General features: G+C 38.6%; 2 protein-coding genes across 8 annotated transcripts in view; one reads left to right on the forward strand and one right to left on the reverse strand.

Annotated features, from left to right (window-relative positions):
- The window catches only part of LOC135488941 (sodium- and chloride-dependent glycine transporter 1-like), a 234,830-nt gene that overhangs the window by 59,186 nt on the left and 157,098 nt on the right, over positions 1-18,546 (forward strand). The gene's annotated exons all lie outside the window — the stretch shown is intronic.
- The window catches only part of LOC135488942 (G-protein coupled receptor dmsr-1-like), a 156,593-nt gene that overhangs the window by 41,638 nt on the left and 96,409 nt on the right, over positions 1-18,546 (reverse strand). For 6 of the 7 annotated variants that reach the window (XM_064773932.1, XM_064773930.1, XM_064773931.1 and 3 more), the window contains one exon: positions 15,064-15,129. The gene's annotated coding sequence lies outside the window, so the exon portion shown is untranslated. Of the gene's footprint in view, positions 1-7,274; positions 7,432-15,063; positions 15,130-18,546 lie in introns of those variants that run through there. The other variant, XM_064773935.1, reaches the window with a different exon arrangement.

Consider the following 18,546-nt stretch of genomic DNA (forward strand, 5'->3'; position numbering starts at 1 on the left):
CAACCAGTCCTCATCATAACACTTGCATCTCTACCACCGCCAAAATGTGGAAGGTGATTGGTGAAATCGCTGCATGATAACTAACATGACGGGGAAAACGAAACGTTCAAGTTATTAGAATGATATAGAGCAAGTAACGTGACCACGAGAGGACACACAATGTCATTTATTATACATTGGCACCACAAAAGGCTTGGCGCCGTCATTCCCGACTACTGTAGCTGTTCCTTGGTGGATACATCTGATTGAAATTCCGTTCCAATATGTCATGTCCTGGCTTCCGTTGTATGAATAACGACTTTAGGTCCGTCAATGGTTTAGGCTCGGTGGTCGCAACTGGCAATGTCTCTAGTTTCAAAGTTATCAAGCACGTTTTAAAGCAATTTGTACAGATTTGAAGTTACCAATAAACTGTTTTTTAGTGTTGAAGTTTTATTAGTATTGACCAAGTTAGGTTAAACATGATGAGGGAAACTGCATAATCCATTAACATGAAATTGAAATAAATGTCACTCATTTTCTTTACACTCATATACTTTAAACCCCTTTGACATCGGGATTTTAGAATACAGTCGAAAATGCCGACAGTACAGCCACCTTTTTTTCACAAGTTTGATTGAATACGAACATATCGTCGAAAGCTTGTAGTAATGATGGTCTAGACCCTAGTCTAGTCATATATTTATCAAGCCCGCTATCTTGTAGACACGAAATCGATCTCTTCTCAACTTCACCAAATGCCTGGCATGCTCAAGTGAACGATGGAGTAACAACACATCAATACGAACTATAGGAAATTAAATGGCCAAACAGTGTCGATTGATCTTACCAATTAAGAAAGTGATTTGTTCCAGTATCCATATTCAGCTGTCTGTCTAAATCAGCGTCTACTGCGCAAATATGTCCGAGCTAACGGAGACTCACGGGCGTAACATTTCAGTCATAAGGAGTTTATTTAGTTTCTTATGAACATGTTGCACAGCCAATGTGAAGAGTGTGAATGTACAGCAAGCATGCAACTTCAAACGAAATGCATTATAGTAATAGCTGATGTATTTCAGTCTTAATGACGTGACCATCACTATTCCTCTAGACACTGAATGAAATGACTCTTCATGAAAGTTAGAGAACAGTGAGTGCGAGAACACCATAATGTGCATAAAAGTCATAAAAAGGCTCATTTAAAAAGCATGTTCTTAGGTCACTTGATAGACCAATTTGGAATGACATCAATTTGAAGGATAAAGTATAAGTCAATTTTCGCAAGGTGTAAGATTCCTCTTGTGGCCATCACTTCCATTACGGAGTCCCACTTTAACCAGGCGCTTATGCAAAACCATAGGATCGAATTAATGCATTGTGCAACTAGGCACCTGGAAGATGACAAGAAATACAAATCGTGAAAAATTGTCTAAAGTGCTGCTAATTGACCAAATTACCAGAATGGCAGCATCATTGCTTTTATCACTTTTAATCATCGTTTATCCATTCCGGCTTCTTAAGTATGCCAGGCTTGTGATAGTTGGATTTGACCAAGAATTAACAAGGACTAGATTCTTAATTCTTGATATGACGTACTATTCTAACAGTACATGTCAGGATGATGCTGTAGATGGAGTCGAAGAATAGATGTGTTGAATTGAATAAACCTCAACGAATAACCAAGAAAACATCGTACTTGCATGTGCATGCACTTCTGGGACGATGTGTCATTAAATACGGAGAGATCTAATCAGACAATATTATTTTATATTATTTTGCATCTTTCAACAAGTTCGATTATCTAAAAACAAACAAACCATTTAAATCCACGGATTTTCAAAATGATTGATTAAGGAACGAATTATTATAAATTACATTATGAAAAAAGAAGTCACTTTAATTAGAAGTCAGAGTTTTAAAAAATGATGTCATATGTCATCTTCATTGACAGCCAAACACTTGTCGAGGGGATTTCCGAGATCTATCAACTAGAAATTTGTAAAAATATCATTGACAGTCATTTTATAAACACAATCATGATTTCAACTAAACTATGATTAATAAAGCGTAACCTGGGCCTAATTATCCATCAGTCGATCATGCTTAACTGCACCTGCATGCTCATCATCTTCGGGTGTTCAATTTTGTTTGTCAAACCGGAAATTGATCTTAAGAGCCTGTCAACTGATAAGCTTTATTTAACATACGATGTTTTATTTTGAATAATTGAAATCTAAGTCCCTTATTGATAATAGCTTCGCAACAGAATCTTTTACAGGCGTAATTAATCAAGTAAATGATGAGATCTCATGTGCAAATTCTTTTTCTTTGCATTTTTACAATCAGTATGCAATGATGGTCATTAAGAAAACATCAATCCCTAATCTCAATGACACTAAGTATTGAAGCAACGATGTTTGTTTGTTTTATCTGAAGAATCCACAGGCACACACAGCCATGGCAACGATAAATGAGCAGAACAATGCTTTTCGAAATTTTGAATGGGGATAATCCTGTCTTTTATGAACATTTTCAAAAAAGTATATAACAAGGTTTGACAGCGACCTAAACTTGTTCACGTCAGATTTCGCATCCTTCCATGAGAAGGCCGATGGTATTGTTCTCGCTCCCATTCCCACACGAGCTACAAGTCGAAACGCAAGTTACCATGTCGATTGAGGAGACGGGATTCACGTTGTTTGTAGATCACACGCTTGAGACTGGACCATGAAGACAATGCCGTCAGTCAGAAATTAAAGTAGCTTTGTATGTAAAACAAACAAATGAAATTATGCTGAACTCAAGCATTCCTCTCTGCTATGTCCATCCGGGGATTCTAAAAAGAATATAACCTTTCATAAACACAAAGTGTAAAACAATTAGGTCCATATGACGTATTAGCTTAACATGCAAAATAGCTTCGTATATTGCAACAACAGATGAACTTGAGCATGTTTAGGGGAATCGTATGGTAATAGAAATTCATATTCACTCCTTGACTAAGTTGCACGAGAATAAACTCATTGACAATGAATATTCAATGAAATTTACACAATATTTCATGTCTTTAGGATATATGGAGTGAATGCACTGTATAATTTGTCGATCAGTTGAAACACTATCCCATAGAGAAAAAGCAATCCCAAGAGAATGGCTATGTACCACATATAGTATTCGCACTTGAATGGATGGATGGACGCATGATTGTGTAGTTTACCACGACATTGGGTGGTAAAACGGAACTCAGTAGATTGACTAAAAAAACATATTTCTTCTGTTCTACTGTGGTGTTTAACAAAAACTACAACATCATACGAGGGGGAGGGGAGGCGTGTGATTGAAGAGGTTTGTTCTTAATTAGTCGCTACATATCACTAATAATGAAAGAGTTAAGACGTTGAGGTTACAAGTTACAGTTTATTGATCACTATGCCCTTAAATGGCTTCTAACTTGTTTTGACAGTGTTCATAAAAATATTATTTATTAACTGTTTTCGAAAACGACTTTTTTTTCTCCAAACCAACATTTTGGAACGCTGTAACTTTGAAAAAACAATTTTTCACTTGCAATGAATACAGTACTATTAATATTATTCAATCTTGAAATATAATGTTATTAATAGAGATAGATTTTAAATATAACCTGGTGTTTTCGAACCACTCGTCCAATACAACAAGTTGACACAGGAACTATGGGGAAGATGTAACCACAGTTGGCTTTTGAAAGCTCCAATACAACGATGCACAAGGTGTATCGTAATCAGCATCCAAAGCACTGGTTTTCTGAAATGCCTGTAGTGCATCCTACAACGGTTGAAAACAGGCTTCATCAGCAACCTTTGCAATTACACTTTGAATGTTATTTCGAAAGGGTAGCTTGTAAATGCCCGTACACTGTTCAAGTCACACTTGTGCACCTTGCGTGATTCTGGAGGACAGTAGCACATGATATGCAATTCCTGAATATAAGCTTAGTGTTTTGAAATAGATGTACATGATAGTCATTGCTACTGTGGAATAAGCAGTATTCAGTAAGTTTGCTAGTAAAAGGTGGATGGAGTATGGCATATGTCCCCCAAACAGGACAGATACTTCCGGAGGAATTATCTCTTGCTCTAGAAATAGTCAGCTTACTCACTGGCTTTACTAACAAGTACATCCTTGGTATTGTAATCACGATGGGGATTTTCGGCAACATCCTGTCCATCATAGTGTTCTTTCGATGCAAGCACAAGGATCTTGTGACTGTGACATACCTGACGCCGTTAGCCGTAGCGGATCTAGTGACGCTCTTGTATGGGGCCTATTCCTGGATAGTGATTGGAGTCCTGGAACGTTCAAACGGTTATTTTTTCATTGACGATCGCTTCTCTTTGGGTCCGCAGATTTTGTGTAAGTTGATAGGTTATATGTACCGTACATCATCATGCATATCATCGTATCTGATCGTTCTATTTTCTTTTGAAAGATGCATTGGTGTCTGGCTTCCAATGCAAGTGCATTTATTTTATTCAAAGCAGAGGCGGAAATATTTAATTGCATTTATGATTTGCGCAATGTTTTCCATCAATTTTCTAATTCTTGCCTACTACTGGATATACGAATGGGGTGGCACGGATTTGGCTTGTTTCTTCTACGTCCCAGATTTTTCGACATTAGGCAGATTCTTCCTTGTAGAGATCATGGATCACGCCATACCACACATTTTCCCCTGTGGCGAGATTTTCACATTTAGTGTACTGATAATCTTAGGTCTTTGGAAAGCCAAAAAAGCAACAAAGACCATAAAAAAGAATGTGCGTTCGGACAACAGTTTGGTCAGCCTTTTACTTGTTTGTCTCCTATACATCGTCAGTACTGTCCCCCATTCAGCTGTTTGGGGTTACTGTAACTATTTCAACTTAATCCTAGGGGAGTGGCCTGGGCGATCAGAACAGGAGGTGAAAATCTTTCTGATGATAGGTTTCTTTACGACATCCTTTTCAATGTTGAATTACAGTTTCAATTTCCTCATCTACGCCAGTACGTTAGACATTTATAAGGAAGAATTAAGAGCGATGTTCAGAAACTATAAGCGAAAAGGCCGACGTGTGAAGGTTTGAACAGTTCATTAAAAAAAATTTGGAGGGGGTAGTAGCCTTTACCTGTAATATCCTCCAGTCTAATTTTCCATTGAATTTGGCCAATTACCGGTATATATAGTTGACATTCTTTATTCTAGTGCATCACTAGTATCCCAACTCAACCTCAAGACGTGACAACCTCAGTGGCTAGAAGGCTGTTTCATGTCAATATTGACATTCTTCCTTCAGTGATAGTGTAAGCCTACAACCCCAAGGGCTACACCGCTCATCCAGCCGGGGGGACGGATCAACCTGACCTTTGTTGAATTCCAATACACTTCATCGCCAGAAGCTGATGTCAAGCAAGATTAAACTATCTCATTTAATTTTCAGATAAATCATTCGAATCTGAGTCTGATCCATGAAAAAGACGTTTAATTGGCCTTGTGAAAATACTGTGGGTCGAATCCAAAGCGCTATCATCCGTGACAACATTTTGGGTGCAAAGTAAAAAGAAAGTTCTTATCGTGATTTGTATTAGTATTGGTTGTAAGTTTCATGAGCAATCTAGGATATGACAGCGCTTGCCGCATGAAACGTTCATCTACCTGAATCACTTCAAAATCCTCTTTAAAAGGTGTCAGGAAGATATCAGTTACATCAAGTAAGGCGTAGCTTCTAAAATCAATTGCAGTTTGCTACTTCGGATATACACTGCCCTCACCTCATTACTTTGTGAAAACAACTTTCACTGTACCTGTGAAAACAACTTAATAGAGAACTGTGCTAAACGTCACTTGTTTAACAAGAAACATGATGCACGCGCAGATGCATTTACTTATTCATTAAAAGTTTGTGACATAGTCATTTTGATAAACACGTCTAGTTTATGAATAATATGTTTGGTTTTCTTACTGTCTTAAAACGATATTTTAAGTATGGGTCATATTGTTCAGCCCCAAAATTATATGCTTTCGTTTGGATCAATGGCTTACCTAGATCAAAAATAGGAAAGATATTTGTTAGGTCAATATGTTCGTGTCACCACAAGGTGACATGTTAGGTGATGTTCTCAGCATGTTCTACTCTGACAATATCGATACGATATTGAGCACCCATCTAAACCGCGTGTAGCTTGTTGAATCGTTCATGTTCGTATGGTTCGCAAATCGTTCTGTTAAATTGAAATTGGAGTAATGTTTTTGACTGCAAAAGATTTCTCTGATCTGAATCTCTTCAATGAACAAAAAAATAATTACCCTCCAAGAAGAGGTGATTGCAATTGGCTGTTAATGGTAGTACGCAGTTCGCGACTGCCACCAAAGTTATCAAGCTTTTGCTTTATACCTTCTCAATGCAGTTGTGACATTTATCTATCCCTGATTATCAATTAGGCAACAGCTTCCTAGTAATGCTGACACTTATTACACATTAGTTACACTCGAGAGACTTCTGTCGTACTGCACATCAATGAACATTTACTAGAACGAAATTTGACAAGAAACAACTTTGAATCAGCTTGTCAATAATTGCATAGAAATTATTGAATCTGTCACCTGATATTAGTTTAAAACACTTAAGCTTTGTCAATCTTGCAGGATCAAAGGAGTGTCAGAAGGCCGCACTAGTTGATAATTTGGGGTTTTAAAACGTTTTCTTTACGAGACCTGAGTCACAGGCTGGCAGAACGTAGAATGCAAGTTGCATGCGTTCATGAGTTTTATATAACGACCGCAATTGGCGCATTCGTATTTCTAGTTTCGGCTGTGCGCTTTTCAGCAAAATAGGGAACATGTGGTACCATCAGTCGTGGTACTGAGAGTCCACCAAACGAAATTATAAAGAAACCAACTCCTCCTAATATCTTTATAATTTCATTGAACTAAATTAAAGGTTGGTTCTTTTCTGCCTTTGTCTATAAATGGTGGAAACATACGGACAACAACATGTAACCCCTCATTCACATTTAGAAAGACCTGATCCATAATTAAGAGATGGTGCGCTTGATCCGTTATACGATTAAGTTCAAATCGGGTTCGATCAAATTTGTATCAAAGTATTGATCAATTATAAAGTTAAGAAAAATAAATGGGCAAAACAGCATTCCTTCTGTGTCAGTTAATGCTGGTAAAATGTAAAATGCCTGAAACTGAAACTGCAACTGAATGAAAATGAATTATTTGGTGATCATCACGTTTGGAAACTAAAGTTAGATGAAGTTTCACCTACCTTCATCAATTCAAATCAGAGAAAATACGTTGCACACTATCCTTGTATTTTAGTTCTAAAATTTAAAATTTGGCTGGCAACTCTTGCTTCCTGGTCTCACTGTTCTCAACGAAGGTAGATCTGGCTTTGAACAAGTCGGTATCCCATTACTTCAAACTAGTTGTGACTGATGGGTGACAAGTAGAGACACCATGTACGAATGGGGAGAACTATATTGCTCAGCTGTTCTTGCGGTAATGGTGAGATCGCGGCTGATATTGGACTCGGACATAATATCGCCTACCCCAAGCCATACGGATGTTTTGAATGAGCGCTGACTGGTTGACTCGAATGTCTGCTCGTTATTTCTCAGGACAATATAAAGATAATTGATTATAATGTTGTATCAATAATATCACATTAGAATAGGATCTACTGGTGACCCATTTCCAGAAATTAGTTCACAATTTTCCCGTAATTACTGTATTGATGACAGCTGTTAAAGGAAAAGCAAAAAAAAACATAATTTGCTCTTCATCAAATCCATCTCAAGAGCATTCCCTTAAAAACTCAAGTCAAATGGATAGGGACACTTACCTAATAGTGACTAAGATACAATTATGTCACTATTGTATCTGGAGATGCTTTATAAATTCCAATGGAAATGTGTTTTTCTTATGGAAAACCCTTATTAAATCCAGATTTCGATCCTTACCTTACATTAACCCTGAAGGAACACTTTTATAAATGACTTAGTCATATTGATTCCATGGTGGTTTCAAATATTGTACGCAATCGCCGTAAGATATTTTATGGTCGAATTATCATTAGCGTCAAGGCCAGCCATAAATACCGTTAACAACAGCAGCTGGGGGCCTTAAAAGTAAATTATTGATAATTTTTATTGAATTTGTTAGTTGGATTATGCAAAGGGAATATCTATTACCATCACAGCATGGTGTCGGGATAGAAAGAAAACATTGACAAGTTAGTTCTTTAAAAAATTGATATAGTTTTTGATCACGATGTTTTAGGATCTATTTCTTGTATCACTACGCCTATGCTGATGTCCATGTGCACACTGAAAATAGGGAGTAATGCCTGATTCCTCGCGTTCTTTCGTCTTATTGGTGATAGGAGATAGACCTGAAAATAATAGTTCGTCCTGATACAGCCAGGGGACGATGCATGTGTGTTGACGCTGATTGACACCGTCGCAGACAGTCTTCCTCCACGACCATTATGACTGCGTTATAAGATTATAATTCACTCTCGTGATACATGAACAACATTTTCATGCTTTACATCGGTAGACCAGATCAACAGGCAAAAAATCATGGAACTCTCCCTCCAGTCTTCCCTATTGCTTCAATAAAAATGTGTGCAAATACCTATTTATGAGTTCTTATACAGACTTTTCTCATCCCAACCGCTTCTATCTAATAAATTGCATCAAGCAGATTTGATGAAAATATGTTGCAGCTCTCACACACGTAATCGCATTTAGGTGTGCTGACGATTCTTGGCTGTGCTTTATGAAGTCATTAGTGTAACAAAAAGAAGCTTATTTTCTTGAAGTGGATATAAATTGGATTATGCAGGTGGAGGGTGTAAATCAAATTGGATGGTTTCTAACAAGATCAAACATCTGTCGGCATCATCAGCTTTCGTAATGAGAAGGCATTTTAATGGAAACATAGTATCATGGCCTGCCTCAGGTCTCCCTGATGTTACAACAGAAACAACAGAAACTCTGCCATCCCTACCGAGTATCCTCAATTGTTGCAATAGAATACTAGCACAGTCACAACCGTACCACCTAGGCAGATGGACACTGCACGCTAGCTTTGCAACTTCATCCTATTTGCACTCAACTTGAGATGTGCAATATTGTGCTTGTTTTTTCTTTATCCTTTTCCATCATATTGTCATCTCGGTGCTCAACGGATTCTTTAAGAATCAACCACATGCCAAGTTCACCACTTTGGCTGCTATGTTAGTTTTAGATCTGTTAGCAATTTAACCCTTTAAGCCATATCATTTTGAGTAAAATTGTTATTGTGTGCAGAATAAAAATTGTAATACATTGATGCTACGTGTGCGCGCACAAGTGTGCTTTTATGCTGATGACTCCCGGCCCAAATACACACAGTCTGCAGGATTATAGACAAAAAGTGCCCAGCTCGTTTAACGGTTAAGAATGCATACTTACAGCAACTTGTATTAACTTAAAATTACATCCTTATTACACCCCCGTTTGAGGGAATATTTAAGGCAAGAAATCCCAAAGACTTGGAAAGATAATGCGCCTAATTCATCAAAAGTTACGGTTATTACAAGAACCGATCTCTATCTTCTATGAGCTTTTTATAGAAACTTTCAATCGGGTAACTTTCTCTCATTGAGGTCATTAGTGTCTTATTAATGACCACGTAACGAGCAATTGATGAGGTTAAGATGAGCAGTTTGTTGATGATCAAATTTCGTAATTAATCAGGGCAATCATTCTGAAAAATCAGTGAATATGGTTTGATTGATATGGTCAAAGGCTGAGGTCCTGATTTCAAATGCCACTGGTTTTTTGCTACTGCAGTCGCCACTCTGTGTTGACTACGCTCGGTCCCAGCAGGTATTTTGTATGTCAAATTACCCGCTTCTGCATTTGATGGGAATGGTAGTCTGCTCTGAGAGGAAAGTATGTTTAAAAAGTAACTCTGAGCCCTATTTCAATTTTTTCCAATGCTGATTTCGAACTGCAGTGTCTGATTAATGAACCTTAATGATCAATCACTGATATCGAAATACGGATTAATTTGTGATGGACTTTTATAAAAACTGTCATGTCCAATTATGCTATTTGACAGAGTCTAATGGCTAATGATCCTAGATAGAGCGACGATGTGTTCAAGCAAAATTCCAATTATTCTGGCTGTCCATGTCGGATAATTGTGATCTTGTAGGACATTTTAGAATAGACATTTTAAGTGAAGCGTCATTGGAAGAAAATATCAATGGCGTTGTAAAAAATATTATGTTGTTTCTGGGGAGAGGGAGACACATACTCTGTTTTGATGTTGGCATAGTGTTAGAGGTGTAACCAATATTGAGAGTACCGGTTCACATTTGCAATTTTCTACAGAATTATATTTGAAAAATTCGGACATTCTGACAGTATAAGAATGTCTTATACGTGGAGAAATTGGGGTAAGTTCTGGTTGGTTTTTGTGGTATCTCATAAAGGAATAGGCATTGTGTTTCCCTATGTGCATCTTCTACATGAGCCACTCCAAAGTTAACATAATCACAGTAACAGCTAATCAAAATGTGGTGCCGTTCAGACCTGCCGCGCCGCTAACGTGCTGCAGGTCTAGCTGCATGCAATCTATAGATTAAAGCTGCATCCTCATCATTCCTTTTACCGGTCGTGTGGGTATTCCTTTGTCTTCGAATATCTGTTATATTAGATCCTTCGTCAAGATGACAGCTTATTGGGTGGAAACATCACTAACATGTAATGAAGTTAACCCCTGTCTACTTTGGTAACAACGCTCAAGATGGTCCAGGAAGCTGATTGCAGAAACAGGGATTATTTGGATGACATTTTATATGTACAGTCGTCAAGTAATCCGACACCACGGGCGCGTGATCCACCTTTTCCCGACAGGTTCCCATCCCGTTCTCGTCTTCTTCCCACAAAGTATGCTATCATACGAATAGAAACTGACAAATGCTAACTCATATGTAGCCCACTCTTTGGAGATGACTTGTTTTGGTTCATAATCCTGTCATTCGTGACCTGTGAAAAGGACACATTGCGAGTGACAATCCGAACTCAATGTAAACTCTGCCGTAAGAAACATGATCAAGGGATTCTACGCAGCGACCAGACCAATCAACTTCACCAATATCTATCTGATCTAGTTGACCACATCACCGGCGCCACATTCCTCTGGAAGTGAATGGCTATCCCGTGGGTAGCGCAATATAATCTCAAGCATCCACTGATAAATTGCGATCATTCAATGAACACTTCTAATCAGATAGACAAATGATTAATTAACAATTGTATGGTTTTGGTTAGTTATTGCTTTGCCACAGTGCTGATGTGATGGTGATTTGCAATCTATTCTGGTGCACCTGACTACCAACAATGCAGTTGGATTTGGTTATGCAGTGTTTTCACCAGATCGAACACTAATTCAAACACTAATTCAAACACTAATTCAAACACTAATTCAAACACTACTTCTATGCTTGACAATTTTTCGAGTGTGACCTTTCAGCGAGTGCCTCTGAACATCGTTTTTTGACAAGTTAACATTCCAAAGGCGTAGTGGAACGTGTGGTCCGTATCACCACTGTTACCTGTCACGATTTTAAAATAGACTGCAGACACTAATTCAAGCACCACTTCAATGCTTAACGAAGTTTTCGAGTGTGACCTTTAAGCGAGCTCCTCTGAACATTATTTGTTCTGCAACTAATTTTTCATTTAACATTCCCGACCAGTGCTTCCCTCCTATAACATCAGCTCACACACAGAGCCGTTATGTTAAAACCCAGTTATACGCATCCAACAGAAATTGGCTGCTAAGATGAAATCCATCAGATATTTGTAATCCCCACTCCTTGAAAAAGTTACCGGCGGTCAATGACATCCAAGCTTTGACTGCTTTTATCACTCGCCTCTTATTTCGTTTGGTCAGCCTCTTTGATGTGGGATCAGTCTTCCGATTGCAATTACCGTTAAAAATCTAGTTCTTCGACTAGATAAAGATGATGCTGGGCTTTTGCCGCAAATGGAAGCAGTATTGTTGTTTGGATATGATTCCATGCACTGACACTGTAATGTTGCGTATTTAAACCTCCAGGGCACAGAGATATCTAAAATCGTCGGAGTTTTCTCCATTAATTCTGATGGATTTTGTTGAAATGACATCTCGATACATGAAGTTTGGTCAAGAGGGAGATCAAGAATCAAAAATCATAATTCCTTGACCAAGATCATAAGACCAAGATCATTGTTCCTAAAAAAATAGGAGGCCTTGCTTACAGAGGTATCCGCTAACGGAGTTTCCACTGGTACATGTAACGTGATATATAGCATGTATGTGATATAATTTTATAGCATTAAGTAACAGTTCAATAACCTTACTTTATCTACCATCCGACCTGTATCTTTCGACAAAGCGTAAAAAGTAGAGCTTATCTTAAAGAGTACACCGCCTCTCGGGAGAAGAAATAGATTCAAAGCTGTGACTTTTATAGCGTTACTGCCGCTAGAGTAACGCTTCTAAAAGATTACAAGATTTAAACATTCGATGCATGCAGCGTGGTGCAGTTCTATACGAAAAGCAAAAACTGTGCCGACAGTTTTAAAATGAATCAATGGTTTTTGAAGAACTGTTTCACGTTTCAATGAATTCTGAGAGCAGAGCAAATTATTAATCATAAACTGAAAAGAGCAGCGACTTGTCATCAGGTTTTTGTTGCAATCCTTTAAATGTTCGCCAGCTCAATGACACTTTGAGGGGTGGTTCATGCTTGTTTTAGGCCCTGCTGAGACTCGACCAATCAGCATAAGCATCTCACGCCATCCCATAATTGTTATGAAATATAGTTCCATCTGAATAGCCCCTTGTAGAGAAAATAAGGAATCAATTTGTAACTCGTTCTGCTCATTTTACTGATTACTTATTAACAAATTCATTAGTATGATGGATTAGGGCCACCACAGCTGGAGATGGGATTGGGACTGAAAATGTCTGATTCCAATCCATTTGCTAATATCACAGGCTGTGAAAAGTAAAAGGCTTTGTTCTTCTATTCTGACGGAGGTCCTCAGAGATGTAATCTCTTTCACAAAGGAAAGATTATAAGTCATTTCAATAATAGGTATTAATTATATGATGACTGCGATTTCCTGTATCAAGGCCGATTTCAAGGTTCCAAAGTGTTTAGCTCGCTGATTGCAAAGGAGAAATAATGAAAGTCTAAATTTATTTTGGGTTCAAAGCTTCAATCTAATCTCCCTATAAATTGTTATATTACGTGTGACATTCTTCTCTAAATTTCGATGACGCCTTTCTATCATCGCTGTGAGAGAAGCACTGTGTTTGAATTAAGAAACGAAAAAAATCATCCGTTCCCTGCAAAGTACTAGTATGTCATTATGGATACATATGATGAAACACTGGAATGCTGGACATCTTCTGCTCGAGGATGGCTTCATGAGAAATGGTGTATGCTGTGCTTGATCGTACTCTATCAAGTCCAACCAAATCAATCAACCAACACTTTCTCTTTCCATGCAATTTCTTAGCACAAGAATTGACTTATTATTCCAGACACAACCGTCTTTGAAGTTCTAAGCTCATTACGACACGCACCGTTTTTTAAAAAGTTTCCAACAAGATTAGTTTTGAAGACTGAAAACAACGACCGCATGCATGCAGGTGCCAGGAAAGCGGAAGGTGAGAAAACAGCAAGAAAAGAAGACTCAAGAGTCGATTCTTAGCTCTTCCTGGATAACAGTTTTAGTGTGCGCAAAACACAGAAGGTTTCTTACATTTCGAAAAAAAAACAGAATTCAGGCAAGTCTTATTCTTCCAGAAGAGGGAGATACGTGAAACACACCTTGGGAAGCGCAGTAGCACATCAGTGGAAGGGCCCCGCTCTCCTTTTTCCACTCCATATACTAACGTCTTTCAACTGACCAGAAATGGCCTTGTGTGGTGCATTGTGTGCGCTCCATGATTTCTACAGAACGCTTTCTGGATAAGGCTTGGGAAGAGATATGATAAGCGTTGTAAGAGAGTGCATGTGTTCTTGGAATATAAACGCGCTAAATATAAGAACTTAATTATATTTTAATTTGTGTTTCATCTCTTTCGCGTCATTGAGAGCCCGATTCCATCCTGGCGTTCTACTAAGGCGTTCTGCAGTCGCGCCGGAAAAAGCGTTGTTACAGCAAACAAGCATAGGAATGAAGTTGAGACGAGATTTAAGAAAATTTCGCCAGCCCATATAAAAGCATATCAGCAACGAAAACATCATTCCTGTTTTTTCCTACCACATCCAACCATATTTATTCTTTTGCAAGTGGAGCCAAATATTCCGCCCCAAGGGTCGTCGCCAAAATATGCTAGAAAATAAGTTGACTAAACTGATGGAACTGCCAAACTCAGTGTTGATACTATCAAATACAAAACTCTATCAGTTACGAAAAAAACACAGTTTTATCACAATGCTATTCGAAAGGTCACAACAGCCAAATGTTTTCACAAGAGCAATATCTGAATAATGGCCAACGATCACACGCGCTTAAACGTCATGTATGTAGCCAGTTTTTCCTGCTGTGTCTGCCGAAGGACACTGCTTTTATTACGGGGGGATTCGACGAGGTAATTGAACATTATGATTTGAAACGAAGGTAATCATCCTCATTTTAGACAAATTTTGTTCCATCATTCAACTGATCATGTGACTGTCGAAGAAATCGATATGTTAACGCGCCATTGGCAGATTCAATATGGTGAAGGTATGTTTTTCAAGAGAAAAAAGTAATGCGCCGCGTAAATAGTTACAGAGTTGTTGATTGGAGCCCACACCGTACCATTTCTAAAGTGCAATGCACTTATCACGCAAAAGGAAGGCCTCTCTATAGGAGTGGGAAATCGGTGTTGCGAGCGTTCTGTAACAACCTCCAAGAAATGAACGGAGTAAGACGCAGTATCTCTAAGTCCTCAACTCTCCAGTGCCGTGAGGAACAATTTGACAACAACAAAGACATGTCAAGAAAACTGCTTACCTCGTTGTTGATTAAGTATGGAAATGACAGTCAGAACGTTTCATCACCTCCTCTCTGCCGAGTCATCTGGAAAATACATTAATTAGCCTACATTATGTAAGTGAAGAAGTACCGTAAGGTCGTTAGAATGGGAAAAGCATGGCGTGTAAGAAAAAGAACTCTAACCCTAGAAACCCTGGAAACTCTGGAAAGTTTCACACTAAACTGAATACCAATGCAGTGAAACCAAAAGGAATTCAATTACTTCTTGTGAAAGCAAGTATCAACCTTTCAGACTGATCAATGTCATCAATACGATTGTCTGGCAGTGACAAAAATCATAATCGGCAAGAAGCAATGATGGTGTAGACGCTATACGCCATGAGGTCAGTTATGAATGTTTGCAACAAGAAAACAACATCATGGACTAACAACGGATTGTTGATGGAAGACTCATGTATGTCATTGGCTTTGCAAAGGGATGATCTTAGTTGTCGTTTCTTGAAGGCAATTACCTATCTTGTTATCGTCGATGATGAGATTGCAGTCAGTGGAGACCTTGATGATGTCGATGCGCGCGCAATAGCCTCGAATCCTCAGTGGTATTGTATGTCCCGCAACCGTGGCCAGATTCTATGGATAAGAACTCGACAAACTGGATTATGTCTTGAGCTTTGTTCTTCCCTGAATACACCTGATTTCTACCTTAGTTGCACTGACATGGTTAGCGAATTGGATGTGGTAAAATGAGACCAGATATCAAGCTACAATTTCGGGCTGACGTGAGAGAAAGAAAGTCTTTCGTCCTATTTGAACATCTTATAAACTAGTTTCTTGCGGGCAATCTGCAATATGGGGAACGATACTTTATCCACGAGTATTTCTTGATTGATCCGGCCTCCGTACGGAGTTTGTTGTTTGAGTGAAGACAAGTTGGGTTTTTTGGACTCGGTTATAATCTATGGCCATACAAAAATCTCCTATTTCCTGCAGCAAAGTCGAAGGGGTTACAAGGGAGTACCTTTGACATTGGGAATTCAGGGAAACCATAGCTGAAGATTTTGAACGAAGCGATCACTAGTGATCGGTTGCTTAAGGTTTTCTTTCAGGGAGGTCGCTCGAGACAGCACGGAGGAGTCGGCATATAAGTCAAACTCCTCACGTTATTTTTCTAGTTAAAATTGTTTGCAAACAACGACTGGCCCAAAGTAGACAGCGAAAGCCGGTATATACACCTAATTTGTAGTTTGTCCGGAGCGAGTTCAAGACATTCGTCCAGAACTGTGTAAAATGACCTCCAGGGGCCATTATTCATGGTGTGGACGCTCATCCCGCGTGGAGAGAAATATAGGTTGCCTAGGTGAACTATCAATCTCGAGATGTTAACATTAAGAATGAAAAGCGCCTAGCAAGGAGACAGAGGACCAAACATTACTAATTCATCAGAGGAAGTGGCGGACAATGCATCGTTTTCTTGTTTTGATTGAATCGGTGGTTGAGAAATGGTGAAAAGATTGCGGGTTGTTCGGTGCTGATCAAATTGTAGGAGACAGTATGTGTTGGATTAATGAGGAATTAAGTAAGAACACATCTGAGCTCTTAGGTGTGCAATCTTCCAGAAGTTGTTTTATAACTCCGAGTAGGAGTAGGGGTCAGTCGTGACCGAATTTATCAAATAAACGGGACAATAAGACATATTTCTTAGCGGTTGAATGAGGAGGAATGCGAATACTTGGTTGCTGATGAGACAGCATTCGTATGAACAGAGGGTAGGCAGACTTATGATGAATGGAGTTATAGCATTTGGTTCATGAACAGTTAATATAGTAGCATTTTTCAGGCGATGCAAAGCAATATTTCTTAGTATTACACAGTTGAAAAAACATCTTATTTCTGTAGCAAATTTGGTATCACAAGAGAGAAAAGGGCAACACACTGCAGGTTTGGTTTTTGTTCATCCAGTAATCTGCTATTCCCCAATCTGCCCAAGACCTGTCCTTGTTTCACTATCATCAATCACTGTCAACTGAGTTAGATATCAATCATAAAACCAATAGATGGTTTGTGTCACAGGATGACATCTGGTCAGAAGGCACGGAATGTTTACAGCGTAGGGGCGAGGCAATGGCTGATATGAATAAAATCTAGCAAATGCTTTTTCTTCAATTTTATACAGAAAGGCCTAGTGTAAATGTACATGAAGTTTTAGATAAAAGCTAGATTTGCTAGTCTTTATTCATATCACCCATTGACATGGCCTGGTCTGTTTGTTATGGGGTTATTGTCCACTCCGAAACTTTGCTTCTGACCTTTGGCAAGTTTCGGCACAGTCTTTAGATCAATGTCTTATGCTTCGTTAGCAACTCGTTCTAATCTGAAAAAAAGAACAGCACGATCCGATGCTAAAATGTAACGAACCGGCCTCATCGTGCCTGAAGCCGAATCCTTAGGTTCTCGTTTTCCTCATAAAAAAGAACATCGGTCACATGTGATACTGCCTGTGGACAACCCAGTGCAAAGATAACTGCATATCTTAAATCTTTTTGTTCGCTTTTTTGCGAAGATGCTTCACTTGGCTTATCATCTATGAATGATAAATGCCTAGACTTCGCTAAGCAGAACAGATGAGATCACCATCTCATTTTCCATGTTCGTTTTTGCTGCTTTGTTACAAATACAAGTATGGCCAAAGCTTTTTCAAATTGCCTAATGATAAATTGATCTCACCTACTGGGAATTTATTTTAACATCAGACTGACCAGTGGGATATGAGCTGGAAGATAAAATAATTGTATCATTTCTATCGTTATTACCAATTTGCATTACTTATGAAATGTGCCAGTATGGACTAGTGTCCAGCATTCAGTACACACAAAATGTCCCAATAGCTAAATGTGTGCCAGACTCAAAAAATTCACTTAAGTGAACTCAGCTGAGTTAATATGCATTGGTCCGGGCTTCTATAGCCCGATTCATCATTCGTCATTCGCTCCAAGCCTGGTGCTTCTGGAACCAATTTATTCACGTAGAAAGACAACGGTTGCGACAAAAAGTGAAATGCTATGTTATTTGCGCGAAAGATGTGTCAATGATAGAGTGATATGCATATTGTGAGATATTTATATTGGTTACTGCCAGAGAGTTACGGCCGAGTGTAAATATTTAGTGTGTATTCACAAGTGCTATACGTCGTATTTGGTCCCAACATCTCACAGTATGGCAGTTTCAAGAGATCATTATTATATGAAAAACAGGCAGCATCTTTTCTAGTAGAGACGTCATTACTGTCGAATATGAACCAATGAACAAACACAAGAAGTGTCTCAGTAGAGGTCAGAATACTAATGAGAGTAGCTTTACCGAAAGTTATAGCTTCATTATTGCACAGCTACCTCCAAATGGGGATAGATTGAGAAAACCTGTGAAAAATGCAGTGCTTTTATAGGTTATCTTGGCAAACACCAGCGGTTGGTTGGTTGATCAAACGAATAGAAGTTTTTGCTG

Source organism: Lineus longissimus, chromosome 6 (genome assembly GCF_910592395.1).
Source record: "Lineus longissimus chromosome 6, tnLinLong1.2, whole genome shotgun sequence".
NCBI lineage: Eukaryota > Metazoa > Nemertea > Pilidiophora > Heteronemertea > Lineidae > Lineus > Lineus longissimus.